Source organism: Anguilla rostrata, chromosome 11, assembly GCF_018555375.3.
Source record: "Anguilla rostrata isolate EN2019 chromosome 11, ASM1855537v3, whole genome shotgun sequence".
In the NCBI taxonomy this organism is placed as follows: domain Eukaryota; kingdom Metazoa; phylum Chordata; class Actinopteri; order Anguilliformes; family Anguillidae; genus Anguilla; species Anguilla rostrata.
This window is the reverse complement of record NC_057943.1, coordinates 3,749,989-3,764,563: the sequence shown is the minus strand read 5'-3', so window position 1 is coordinate 3,764,563 and position 14,575 is coordinate 3,749,989. Positions and strand designations below refer to the sequence as shown.

Here is a 14,575-nt window from a genome sequence, read left to right as displayed (position 1 = left end):
CACCCAGCCTAGCCTAGCACCAAGCCTACCACCCCACTTAGCACCCGGCCTAGCTCCCGAATTAGCGCCCAGCCTAGCCTAGCGCCCAGCCTAGTGCTCGGCCTAGCACCCCGCCTAGCGCCCGACTTTGCGCCCAGCCTAGCCTAGCGCCTTGCCTAGCGCCCGACTTTGCGCCCAGCCTAGTGCTCAGTTTAGCGCAGCCCCCCCCCCAAGACAGCCCCGATCTTGATAGGACCCATACAAGTGAAAGGTGGGAGTGCATAGCATAGCACTGTGCTGTGTTTCATGAAGCTGTGATATGTGATGAGGTGTGTGCGCGTGCGTGTGTGTGTGTGTGTGTTGCATGGCATTGTGTTCTGTTTTATGAAGCTGTGATATGTGATGAGGTGTGTGTGTGTGTTCTACAGCACTGTGCTCTGTTTCATGCTGTGATATGTGATGAGGTATGTGTGTGTGTTGCATGGCACTGTGCTCTGTTTCCTGAAGCAGTGATAAGTGATCAGGTGCGTGTGTCCCCTGCAGACTGCTGTGTCCACTGCGTACTGGCCTGCCTGTTCTGCGAGCTGCTCTCTCTCTGCTCAGTGCTGGGGCAGTGTATGGCCTGTGGGCAGGGCTGCGAGGCGCTGTGCTGCTGCGGGGGCGGAGCCACAGGAGGCGTGGCCTGTGGAGAGGAAGCCTGCTCGGCCGGGTTGGATTGTGGGATGCTGGAAGACTGCTGCGGGTCCTCCGACTGTCTGGAGATATGTCTGGAGTGTTGCTCCATCTGCTTTCCCGCCTAGTTCCGGTTCACGCGGCGATTTGCCGTGACGACCATGCCGAAATCCAGCCAAAGACACATCGGATGCAGTGGTCGCATGGTAGCTTTGTAACAAACAGTTATTGTGTCATTTTAGTCTTTTTTTACAGTCTTGTATTTATTTGGCCGTTTATTTTTTTCGTTTCCCGTTTTGAAAAATAGATTATATACCTGTTACAGAAGAGCTTTTCCATGTGACTACATTTATTCCTTACACAAAAAGTTAATATACTTAATAACCTAATATCCTCCCGGCAGAAAAAAGTTTTCAGTATTTATGGTTCTTGAGATTAAGTCCAGGGACTCGTAGGGGACAAAAATTTTAAGCTGGGTTTTAGGACACAGGAACCACAATCAAAGTGGTCTGGTGTACACTGAGTCAAGATGTGCCTGATGTAACCTATAAGATATATTCATGTTTTTAGAAAACCGTGTTTAACAGTACTTAGTCACGCGATCAATAATCCAAATGAAGGATTATTCTACTTTGTGTGCCAGTGCACATAAGAGGGCTCAATGGAAATGAACTGTTATATTGTACATTTTACACCAATAGAGTACCTTTTCTTGTGTGGAATAATATTATCTCTGTTAGAGTTGAATTACAACTGAATTATTTACTTTGTTACTGACGACACTATTGTAATGTGAATTTGCATTTTTCTAAATATTTATATTGTTTTTTTCAGTTTCTGTTGTAGTTTTAATGCTGTGAGTGCATTGTCTTGGTTACCTTTTCACATTAAGTTTTAAGCGGAAAACTGACAGATATATTTATTGTGGACATGATTAGGATGTATGACTTTTCCATTTAGCAGCCAATTACTTTACAGCCAAGGAATGACATCACTATTAGATTTGGTCATTTATGTGTACACCTGACCAGTTGCTGTGGGATATGAAGTTCTGCTGCAGCAGAGTAGGTCAAAGTCATGGCTTTTTGACAAATAATACAAGAGTAACAAGTGTTAGAAATATCAGAAACTAAATAAAAGTTTAGCATTTTTTGGAAAGAAATTGCCTTAAAACCACAATTTTCAAATATTATAATTAGGTTTACTTTTCTGATCTGTGTTAAAAATGAATAGTAAAAATGTGAAAATATTTCCTCACTTGAAATAGCATTTTTAAGAAACTTTGTGTTCCTTCTATTTTCTGTGTAATAAATCTCTGGTCATTTTTTTTTCTTTGCCTCTGACCTGTCTTCTGTTTTAACTTTAACATTTGCCTCCATGCACTCTCAACCAAACCCTACACTCTCAACCAAACACTGCACTCTCAACCAAACACTGCACCATGCTCTATCAATCAAACACTGCACTCTGAACCAAACCCTACAGTGTCAACCTAACCCTGCACTCTCAACCAAACACTGCACCATGCACTCTCAACCAGAAACTACACTCTCAGCCAAACACTGCACTCTCAACCATTACATTACAGGCCTTTGGCAGACGCTCTTATCCAGAGCGATGTACAACAAAGTGTATAAACATTACCAGGAACAAGTGTCGAAAGCCCTAGAGAGAAGTACCGGTCCAAGTGCAGAGAACAACCGCATAGTTCAACTTGGACCCTGAAGGTTAAACTGATTAACACTAACACAACGAGAACAGCAACAACGCAGTCTATGCAAAAATACAAGCAATAGTTAAGACGAGTGCAATAACTAGTCACCTACGAAACAGCTACCTAGTTACAACCCTAAGCTTACAGTCAATTTAGAGATTACAGGGAGGTAGGGAGGGATGGGGAGAGGTGCAGCCTGAAGAGGTGAGTCTTCAGTCGTCGCTTGAAGTGGGTCAGTGTCTCAGCTGTTCTGACCTCCACGGGGAGGTCATTCCACCATCGTGGGGCCAGAACAGGCAGGAGACGTGTTCGGGAAGCGCAGGTGCGAAGAGGGGGAGGTGTCAGGCGTCCTGAGGTAGCGGAACGGAGGGGTCTGGCTGGCATGTAGGGTTTGAAGATCAACCAAACCCTACAGTATCAAACCGACAAACCAAATTCCATTCTTTCTCTCTCTCTACCCTGCACACTCACACACACACACACATTTAAAAGCTGCACATCTGGCTGCGGGCAGCGTTCGGGGATTTTCCAGTGGTTGTGTGTACTTTGTGGAGTGAGGGCGAGAGGAGGGTGGTGGTGTTAGTGCCGGTTAGGGGTGGGGTGGAGGAGGAAAGTAAAATAAAGAGCCTTTTGTGTTTCAGCTCTCTCCAGTCTTTTCTGTTTTTATTACTTTTCACTTTTCGTCACAAAACATGCAATCGCTGAAACTGCCGCTGGTCCATGTGGCAAAGTGAAAATCAGGACATCCTGAATGTTAATGTTGGGTAAGGAAGCTTTTAGTTGCTTAGACATTACATTACAGGCATTTGGTAGACTTACAGAACTTTTTTACATAGCATTTACGTTGCATCCATTTATGGAGCTGGATATATACTGAAGCAATGCAGGTTAAGTACCTTGCTCGAGGGTACAATGACAGTGTCCTACCTGGGAATCGAACCTGCTCCACTGCTTCTAGAAGTCCACTGCTTTCAGTAACCAGTAGTTATTGTTATATCAGCATTAGAATGTTAAAAACACTCTAATCACATACTTGTGATCTTACCTCATATATTTAACCCTTTAAGGTGTAAGATAATATTATACAGGTGCGTTGATGAGCAGTATGTGGAGGTGGGAGGTTGGGGGAAAAAAATACAACTGGGGAAAAAATGTAGACTATCAACAAATACGTTCCTTGTTCAACTTCATCTTTTGTTTGCCGATTGCACGCAAATATTGCATTCCTTAAAATGATTTACAACGCGATGGGAATCTTTTGAAAACAGTGAGAAGAAAGGGGTTCAAAGAGCAGGAAAGAGACGCAGCAGATGTGATTATGGAATGGCTGACCCACTGGCACGGAATCCTGACCGGTGCAGACAGGAAGAGGGACACGTAAACCCCCCCCCCACCACCACCTCCACCATCCGCCCTGCCCCCTACCCCCACCTCCCCCACTCCATCTCCACCTGTGCTCCAACCCACATCGGTCCCCCCTGTGTTTAAAATGTGTGACTGCTTCGGTAACTGACCTTTGCTGTACTTGGCAGACATCGCCACCGCAGAGGAAGACGACGTGGCCAAAAGTCACACTTGCTTATGAAGAGTCTCCAAGACAAAGAGAGAGAAAGAAAGGAAGAGAAGGAGAGAGAAAGAAAGACAGAAAGAATTCCAGCACGAAGAAGAGAAACGGAGCGAACGAGGCGCTGCAGCCGCTGCATGGGGCAAGCGCGGTTAGGACGGTACGAAAATAGCGACATGGCTGGAATGTTACCTGAGAATTCCCCGGGGGGGGGGGGGGGTCGTAAAGCGAACGCGTCAGACGGTGCCCGGGCACGCGGGCGTGGACAGGAAAGCCCGCTGCCCCTCCCACCGCCCATGAGGCCTCAAACACAACACTGCGAGCCGCGCGCGCACCGGACAGACTCACTAAAACAAACGTTTATCAGACAGAGGACATCAGCAAAGTCAACTGTTATCCATCCGATAGCCACATTGTTATGTCCTGTCATGTTATCACAACTAACGCGTTAGTAATAATAAAACAACTCCATGCGTCTGGTCAAGTCTGGGCAGTGCAGTTACTGTTTGCGCTCGTAACAAAAAGGTAGTAACGGAATTGTAAAAGACAAGCTAATTATAATGTACATGTGCATCGATTGCAGAAAAAGCAAAAAAACAAAAACATTTGACGGCTTTTTTTTTAGAGAAGCGCTGTTTGCTCAGGCTCAACCAGCAGAAAAGAGTCTCTGTTTTCCCAAAAGACCAGCTGCCAGAGAAGGCCTGAGCTCAGCTCGGACCGGAAGTGTTTGTTTATAGTAGCGGTGCGCCAAAGCCAGCGTCAACAGGAAGTGGAGGAAGCGAGCGGACGGGGATGGCGTTGGCTGACGGGAGAGCCCAGGGGAGCGCCGGGCCCGGCCCAACGCCGCTGTTCCACTGACCTTTGACCTCGGAGCGCCAGGCTTCAAAGGGCCGGCCGACCGCCCGGACAGGAAGCAGCTTTTGCAGTGTCACTTCATCGAGCTCACTGCCAGCAGCTACGCCATTACCCTCCCATAGCCCCACATACAGCGCTGCCAGCAGCTATGCCATTAACCACACCCCCCACCCCCCAGCTACGCCATGACCCTCCCATAGCCCCACATACAGCACTCGCAGCAGCTACGCCATTACCCTACACCCCCCCCTAGCTACACCATCACCCTACCCCCCGCAGCTACGCCATTACCCTACACCCTCCAGCTACACCATTACCCTCCCATAGCCCCACATACAGCACTGCCAGCAGCTACGCCATTACCCTACACCCCCCCACCCACACCATTACCCTACACCCCTCCAGCTACACCATTACCCTACCCCCTCCAGCTACGCCATTACCCTACACCCCTCCAGCTACACCATTACCCTCCCATAGCCCCACATACAGCACTGCCAGCAGCTACGCCATTACCCTACACCCCCCCAGCTACGCCATTTCCCAACACCCCTCCAGCTACACCTTTACCCTACATCCCCCCAGCTACGCCATTACCCTACACCCGCCACACACACCATTACCCTACACCCCTCCACCTCCCATAGCCCCACATACATTGTAGTAGCTACACCATTACCCTACACCCCTCCAGCTACACCATTACCCTACACCCCTCCATCTACACCATTACCCTCTAACCCCCCAGCTACACCATTACCCTCTACCCCCCCAGCTACACCATTTACCCTACACCCCCAGCTACGCCATTACCCTACACCCTCCAGCTACGCCATTACCCTACACCCCTCCAGCTACACCATTACCCTACACCCCTCCACCTCCCATAGCCCCACATACATTGTAGTAGCTACACCATTACCCTACACCCTCCAGCTACGCCATTACCCTACACCCCTCCATCTACACCATTACCCTACACCCCTCCAGCTACACCATTACCCTACACCCCTCTAGCTATACCATTACCCTACACCCCTCCAGCTACACCATTACCCTACACCCCTCCTCCTCTCATAGTCTCACATACAGCACTGTGCAGAAAAAGCATTCTGGACAGAACAGAGTCCGTAATTCCCTTATTGTCCTTTTGAGGATGTTGATGTCCGTTCCACCCAGTCATCTGATGAGAGGCAGAAGTAGTAATGCTTGGCACTGGCTTTTAACTTCTGATGACTTTTGATGACAATGTGTGAAAGATCTGCATTGTCATTTTGGATCTGGGTTGTCAATTCCATTCCATTTACTAAAACAGGTTTAAGTGTGTTTGTTTGTTCATAGCTTAAACAGTACTGCCCCATCCACATGAAACTGTGACCTTCCAGTGACCTTCTAAGCCTTCAGCCACCGCCACATTGGGCTGTCACTGTGAAATTATAATCACTGCCCGGAGAAATAATTGCTCCATTTTCTATTTTCTTTTGTTCCTTACCAAAAAAAAAAAAAAAAGCCTTCCGGAGAAAATTTCCAGAGTGTAGCACCATTGGCGAAAAGTTTCATGCTGGCAAACCCAGCTACTCTGCACATTCCAGCTCGGGCAGGGAGGTAGACCACTAAACCAGTGTGTGGGCAGCGTGTTCTGCAGAGGTTGAGCTACAGTTCTCTTCAGTCACATTTCATTTTTAAATAAATATCTGACACCCCAGGCCAACACAACAATTCAGCCCTTCCAAAAAAATCAAACGGCTATTCTTTGCTGAAATGTTTTTGCTGAATAGTAGAAATAAGACCCTGTGTTTAAAATTAGGCCTTCATTGCGTTACGAATCATATTTTAAGTCTTTTTTTTTTTATTGTATTTACACTGCACGTGGGGCTGCACAATTACCTCTACACTGTTTTCTCTTCTCTGTCCCTCTTTATTTCTTCCTCTGCTTTTTTCTCTCTTTCACTTTCCTCTTTTCCCGCCCTTTAAACTTCTTTCGCCCGTCTCCCTTCTCTTCTCCCTCCGTCTCAAACTTCCTCAGTCCCGTCTCCCTAACAACCAGAATCACATCGGTAGTAGATAAACACGGGTAAAATAATAAATTGCAGTAAAAGGCGAACACCAACAGCCGAGCTGCTGAACCTGACAGAACACAAAAAAACGGGACAGAGTTCAAAGAGTGTCGAGGAAACTGCGCATTGAGCGTGGAGTTTTATTTTTAGATGAAATTTTTTCTCTCAGTTCAGGTTTTTTTAAAAATGAAAACAGCAGATGTGCAGACTTTGCCAAAACCAACAACCCAGCAGGAGTCCCTCTGGTATTTAGGGTACCAACGCCTTGAAAAACAAAAAAAGGAAAATAAAAGAAAATGGCTATCTGCCCAGCATCCATTGCAGATAAATTAGAACAGCCGTTTGCTCCAAATATTTAATGTATTTGTTACGCATACGGGGGGAGAAAATTCATTTGATATCAAATGAATTATGTGGTACGCACCCAGCTAAGCCTGGGTTAAACTAATAGAATTCATCAGGGAGAGCAAACAAATTCCAAAACGAATAAAGAATTGCGAAGGGGAAATGACTTTTTTGCAGAGAGAACTATTAATTTTAACAGACAGGGACACAGTGGGCAAAACCATATTTCACAGAGCCCTACTGGACCAGCCAGCAACCTGCTGTTTTCTTGACTATGTGGGTTTAAAACAAACGTGTGTAAGCGCGCGCACACGCGCGCCCAAACGCACGAAATATACATAAGATTCTGTAGACACACATATATAATGTCGTCATAATTACAAGGGCAAATGCACTTCTCGTTAACACCCTTTCATTGCAATAGTCGTGTTCATCCACACACTTCAATCACAACGCCCAGGAATCCAAATGTGCGCCGCGGATAAAAGGGTCATAAACCGCCCGCGAGAGACCAGTTCACCGGTTCCAGCCCTTTTCGACCAGGCGTGGCGCGTGGCGTAAGTAGGGAATGGCCACCGTCCAGGTCTTCAAAGAGAGGGCTGAAACGGAATCCTTTTATCTCCGAGATCAATCAAGCTTAATTTGGCATTAATGCACTCCATAATATTGTTACTTACAGTACAGTGGCACTTTGCAATTTAGGCTACAGCTTGAAAGAAAAGAAAAATTACTTGCAAAAATATTAAGTACGATTGCAGTTCATTCACCAAGCCCATCGATTTTCGAGCTCAAACAGTAGATATTTGGTTTGTTTTACACTTAATGGGATGATAATTAGTCTGCGTGTCAAAACGGATTTAATCCCTGGGGATATGTACTGCAAATGGCTGTTCGGGTCTTATTCAGAGGTTCAGTACACTTATCAAAACCTTTCAATAGAAAGAAAATACACATAGGACAACTGTAAAATTGTACCTTAATTAATGGCTCAAACAGGAATTCGCGTACAGTGACATTTTACATACGCACTGAGGCAGAAAATGCACATTCCATCAGCGAGTGTTTAGTGCAACTTTGGCAGTTCCTCGCATATTACGTCTCTCGTTTGAAAACTTGAAAAACTTTTCACTTCAGCTGTTCAGTCTTTAAGTGCCTCCGTTAGAATGTCTTATAAACCGCCAATAATACACTTATAATTGCAATAATACACTTCCCTACGAAGGTCTCGTTTATCCAATGGTATGCCTTCACTGTAATGCTCCCAGACACTGACACAGACGCTCTTAAAAAGAAAACACATTTGCCGAACCCTCGGCCGTTCACATCCCCACTAATATGCTCGATGTTAGTAAATTACTGCCATCTACATGAGCAATGATAGCTCTCAATGCGAAGGCTGAGAGCTCAAACTCCCAGTGCATCTGTGTGTGAACAGGAGGCGGTACACTAAAAGCTATCCATCACTCGTTGTTCACTCAGCGAATCACAGCTCTCTTAAGAGCCATTCAGGCAACCACTGCTTGCCTCGCTGACTTTGAAAAGATTTTCACCCTCTGACTCAAGACATTTCAGAATCTGTTGTCAGAAAGCAGACATGTTGAATGGTGAAGAACAGAGCTGCCCCACCTTGTTCCTGGAGATCTTTCATCCGGTAGGTTTTCACTTCAATCCTAACAAAACATACCTCATCCAACAGAGAGATATATTGTTGAGCTGCCAATTAGTAGAATCAGGTGTGCCAAATTAAGGTTGAAACGAAAACCTACAGGACAGTACATCGCCTGGAACAGGGTTGGGCAGCCCTGCTGTCGAACAACCCATAATGCAGCACGGCCCCAGTTGACATCCATGAAGAGTTCTCTCTATGGAATTAAGCTTGGACAAGTGCACCCAACACATATGCAGTACACACACAGACCAGTGGTACAGGGCGGAACACGTTACCATGACCACGTTACCGTGACTACATTGTTTCCCGGTGCAGTAAAGAACACACAGAACTAACCGTTCCGAGACACCACGCGAACGCATCGCTCAACCGCGTGACCACTGAGCAGCGTGGTGGACGGCGGAGGGCCCCAGGGGTTCAGGCAGGGTCACGGAGGAGTGCGGAGCTGTGAGAACACATTTTCGACTCTCTCACGACCAGGAAGTACTCCTCCGCACGGGAAGGAAGACGGGCTGAAAACTGAGACAGAGACATCAGTTAAACAAAACGAGCTAAGAGCCAGATAATTATGTTATAGTGTCAACGAGAATACTGGTGACATCATTAATGCACTAGAAGCAGCAAAATGTTCACTTATACTTGGTCCATCAAGTAATTGGAAATTCAATGACTGCACATGGCTGAAATCTTTCAGTCAAACCCAAATCTTTGCTATGGGAGTCCTCTGTCTTGTCCAGAAAGGGCCGGTGTGGATGCAGGATTTTGTTCCAGCCAAGCAGTAACACACCTGATTCTAATCAACCACTAGATTCTTTGCTAAGGACCTTGATTAGTAGAATCAGGTGTGTAACTGCTTGGTTGAAACAAACGCCTGCATCCATACCGGCTTTCTCTGGATTAGATTTAAGACCACTGCTTCACTAGATATTCTGAGATATATAACTAATTCAGTAACTAAGTACAGCTTATTGGCATTCTGTGGGCTCTTGAATTATAAATAAGATATTCGACTTGATTAATCTATAAATTATCACAAATGTGTATATTTTCCCTCCAAGTACTGGGTGGACGAAACGTCTTGTTAAGAGTCCGGTGAGTGTCGTGCAAGGTCTCCCTCTAGTGGAGAATTTCAGCATTTGGTCTGTTCACTCATCACTGAGCTGATGAAATGGTAGTATGGCATGAAAGGCTTTGATTTCCCTTTAACTTTTGCTCTGAGGTTAGAAAAAAATAAAATATTATCCCAGTGTTTGATCTGATGGTTTCAAACATCAATAACATTTTGTAAATGCACCTGAAACAATGTTCAGACTATATGAATGGAATAAACAAGACTGTCGAGAAAATCTGGCCTTTAATAATGATAAAATGTCCTTTTTGAATGTGTAATACAGGAATACATTTTTATTATCTGTTTGAGCCATGATGTCCAGCATTAGAACAGATGGGTCACATCACTGTCGTCTGGATTCTTAATGGTTTACAGCTCCCAAGAAATTGCCTCCCAAAACCACGGCCGTACAGTTAGTCGAGTTTAGACCACTGTTTCGGGAACAGAACGTCGGGAAATCTGCTGACCGTGCTTCTACAGCTCAAGGGGAGGTTGGCACACCCCCCACAGTTCACTAGTTCATCTTCCGTCACACGAACCCCAAAAGCTCACAAACAAAACAAAACAAAAAAAACTCTTCATTCTGGTTTGAGGCAGACAATCACTCGTGTTTATTTCATCTTACAATTTTAATATGTTTACTTAAAAATTCTTTAAAAAAAAAAAAAAAAGACAAAATGACATTAGTAAAACTACGCGACTTGCTCTTCAGTGGCAGCATAAACAGAAGAATAAATCAGATTATAAGTCATGAATACAGTCTGACAGTCTGCGGAAAACAGAAAAAATAAAAAGGATAAAAGACAAGTTGCGGTAATTTCCCTTTAAGTTTGTCTTACACAGGAGATCAGAAATCTTTTTTTATTATTATTACAGTACACATTTTCAAATACAGCAGCAATGGAAGTCATTTTCATCATAGATCTGTGCTGCTGATGATGGCCGTTCTCAACCAATAAAGTTATGCTTGTTGTAGTTACCCAGGAACAAAATTGTGTAAACCTCTTTCATATTAATGAAAGAACGGTCACCAGATAATGCTTAAAAAGATAATTCTTTAAAAACAGATTGCTACATAGCCTTCTAATGAGATGGGATACGAAATATCAACTGAGCATAAACATTTCTAAAATATTAATGGTTTACCAATAAATGTTATATAACTGTGTGTAAAATTCATACTACTCTCTCTGGCACAAAATTAAAAATTAAAAACTAAAAAAAAAAAAAAAAAAAAGCTTCTCAGTAGCTAATCGTGATCCAGCACTCTTCCTGTAAAACTGAAACGGGACACTGGGACTACGGTCACACCCCGTCCAGCTGTTCCCAAACATACGCAACCCAGAGGAGAGGACAGGCTGACCCCTGGTTGACCCCCAGCTGACCCCCAGCTGACCGGGCTCCTCGAGACCCTGAACACACCCAGTAAACAATCCAAAGCACAACTCGGATTCCCACGCGAAGATCCCTCAGAACATCGACACACTTCTGACAGGGCCTGACACAACACACTGCCCAGAAGACCCGCTCAAGGTGCAGTTTAAGCTGCGCAGCAGTTCCTTTCCCCAAGAAGGGGGGGGGGGCACACCCCCATCATCGAACGCGACTGCACAGTCCAAAAGACCCAGTTAACCCAACTCTCTGTCCTGTCTGTCTGTACGTACGAGGCCATAGATTCTGTTCTCCTGTTTGTTACACAGTAGAGGAGGGGGAGGAGACAGGAATTTCAACGTCTGAAAAACAGGAGAGACCAAATTCTCTCACCACAACAGATACGGACACCACAGTGGACTGCATCCCCTTTGAAGGCAAGGCCAGTCCTGACGGTCACAGTCGCAGACGAAACGGCACACGGAACGCAACCCCAGCAACACCACAGGACGCACACCCGACAACTTACCACACCCTGACAGATTCCACACGCACAGAGACACCACAACAAGCCGTCGACAACCACCCCACCCCCCCACCCCCCCCCTGACTCCCACTCCCACCCTCGCCCCCTGCCCTGAAAGGTGCACAGCACCCCCAGGGCATCACCACTCTCTGCATGCGGCTGACGTGGACAAAACGAGCCCGAAACCTACTGTGGACCTGCTATCCAGACTCCACCGGACTGCGAAAGGAACGGTGCATTCCGCCAGCAAACGCTGAAGAAACGCTCGCGAGCAGAATCAGAAAACTGAGGCGCACAGAAACAGATTAATTGCTGTTACGCGAGCAATAGAGAGGGAAAAGGATATTTTTTTAAATGCTAGCTGCATCAATACCAAACCTAAGGTATAATGTATAACGACTAACACAACTGTAGAATACACAACCTATTTAAAAATATAAAAAAAACACATTCCATCATATAGTATACTGTGAAATATATGTGTATGTACACGCAGACAGACACACACACAGACACACAAGTGTATTGCATACAGACACACTGATTAGTCCGTTTTTTCATTATTTTTCTTTTCATTTTTAATTGGGATAAACATTATTCTACTGCCCTGCTGCTATCACTGAGCGTGGCGTCATGCTTAATGTGTGAAAATATATCAGCTAGCTACGCAACCAGAAGTTACACTTCTCTTCAATACATATTGCTTTTATACATGATCTATTTAAAAAAAAAAAAAAAAAAAAATCTTTTTTAATAAGAAGCAAACTGGGTGGTGAAATTAAAGGATTTAAATGAAGAAAAAAAAAACCTTAAACTTCAGCCCTTCTCGATGTCAAACATGAGGAGTTGAGGAGTTTGTGACTTTACCCTGAAATCAAAACAAGAGGCACCCAAACTCTGCGGAATTCTGTGGCTACTGGGGCTTCTAGAGGGTGTTTTTTTTTTTGGTTTACGCTACACGCATAGCATGTCCATGTTTGGGTAAATATTCGCATTTGCAAATATCAAGCCAAATCAGTGATCTTTAAAAAAATAAATAAATTTAAAACATCCAGGGAAACATTTCACCTCTTTTTCCCATAAGAGAAGAAGATCCTGCCGTGTCAACCATGGTTCAGATTCTCCCAACATGGAGGATATGGCAGTTATTTCTGCCCCTAATCAGGCGGCCATCTTAGCCCACACAAACCAGCCGTACGGAGCTGCTCTTTCCTTCTGAATACAGGTCATGAAATGGCTGGCACATGAACAGCCATTATTAAAGAAAAAGAATCAGTTGGTTACTCACAAAACTTTTCATTTTCATTTGATTAAAACGGCACATTGAACAACTTCGTTCCCTGCATATTAAAAAAGAGCACTCCACCACCGTTCATTCTTTGCGTTTTAAATGGTATTTCTTTCTCAGAATTGAGTCGTGGACCATACCGGAGCCAAGGTCACGTGGGAACAGAGCAAAGCATCCAACAACAGTCTGTACGGACACACTGAGGGGGTTTAAGGTTAAGGGATTAAACATTGTTTTTTGTTTGTTTTTGGTGCGACGGCTGACTGAGCCAACGCAACATTTCCTCTTTTCGTTTCCACGATTCTTTTACACGATTATGACAAAAAGCGCCACTGAGTTTAAAAACATCAAATAAAACAAAAAAAAAAACAATGGAATGGATCTTCATCATTTGAATTATTGGCTGCTCGTAGACTAATACGGGTTTACTGTGATACCTCCGCTAAGTTCTCTGTTCCAAACCCAGTTCCAGATTCAAACAGCCAGACACGGTTTATGGTTCATTCTCTTAGAGCCATGTTCAGGCTGGCGGTAGGCTACTTTTTTGAAGCACGTTCTATTAGTAATACTAATATATTAAGAAGTCATCGCAGAAGATTTTGAAGAAAGGCCACTGAAAATACTGAAATTAGTTAGCAAGTTAAATTCATACCAAAACGCAGTCAGGTTGAACTATGAGGGCGACACTCCATGACGAGCTAAGTATAGTATAATATAACTATCATAAACAATTGCCTATTGGACACCAATACAAATGCATTTTGTTGTGAGGATATTGCTGGTTGCATATTAAAGAGGGCAAACTTTGTATGAATTCCACACCATAATCTACCATTTCTTAGCACTCATAAAATTTCACTCATACAAAAAAAAAAGTTATCACAGTGAGCAAACATTTAAACTTATTGCTTAAGATCTCTTGATGCTTGCTTTGGGAAAGTCTAACCTACAGAGGAAGAGTGTGTGTTTCAAACCAGATCGGTCTCGCAAATCGGTCTGTTGCGATGTGAAACACACGTGAAATCACGAGCCAGTCGGGCGGAAAGACAGTGAGACAGAGGCCGTGTCATTGGAAGACGCGGGCCTACAGATGACCTCTAAAGCTAAAGGACACGCCCAGCCTTTCGGCGGGAGTATCCCAGGATGCACTGGTAAACGGCCGAACGACGGTGGACCACAGCGACATCCCCAGACATGCTACAGTTGGAGGCGGGATGTATTACCAACTAAAACAGATGTTCTGTTAAAGGGAGGTTAAAGGTTTTATCATAAAAATAGTGGTACAAGAAGCAGTGTTGCTCTGGAGTGGACAGCCCATCCGGAAGCAGAGTTTAGAGATGTTTAAAGTGTTGTTCAGCCTACTTCCTGTCGCGTTCTCTCTCTGAGCTTGCTGACACGAGCTCAGCCTGAACCAAGTTCACAAA

At 44.7% G+C, this 14,575-nt stretch overlaps 1 long non-coding RNA gene across 1 annotated transcript; it reads right to left on the bottom strand.

Annotated features, from left to right (window-relative positions):
- Positions 1–5,753: 5,753 nt before the first annotated feature.
- LOC135235250 (uncharacterized) lies at positions 5,754–9,636 on the bottom strand. The gene is made up of 3 exons (XR_010324331.1): positions 9,495–9,636; positions 9,192–9,374; positions 5,754–6,820 (listed from the first exon to the last, which is right to left on the bottom strand). It is a non-coding gene; the product is annotated as an uncharacterized LOC135235250 (long non-coding RNA).
- Positions 9,637–14,575: the final 4,939 nt, after the last annotated feature.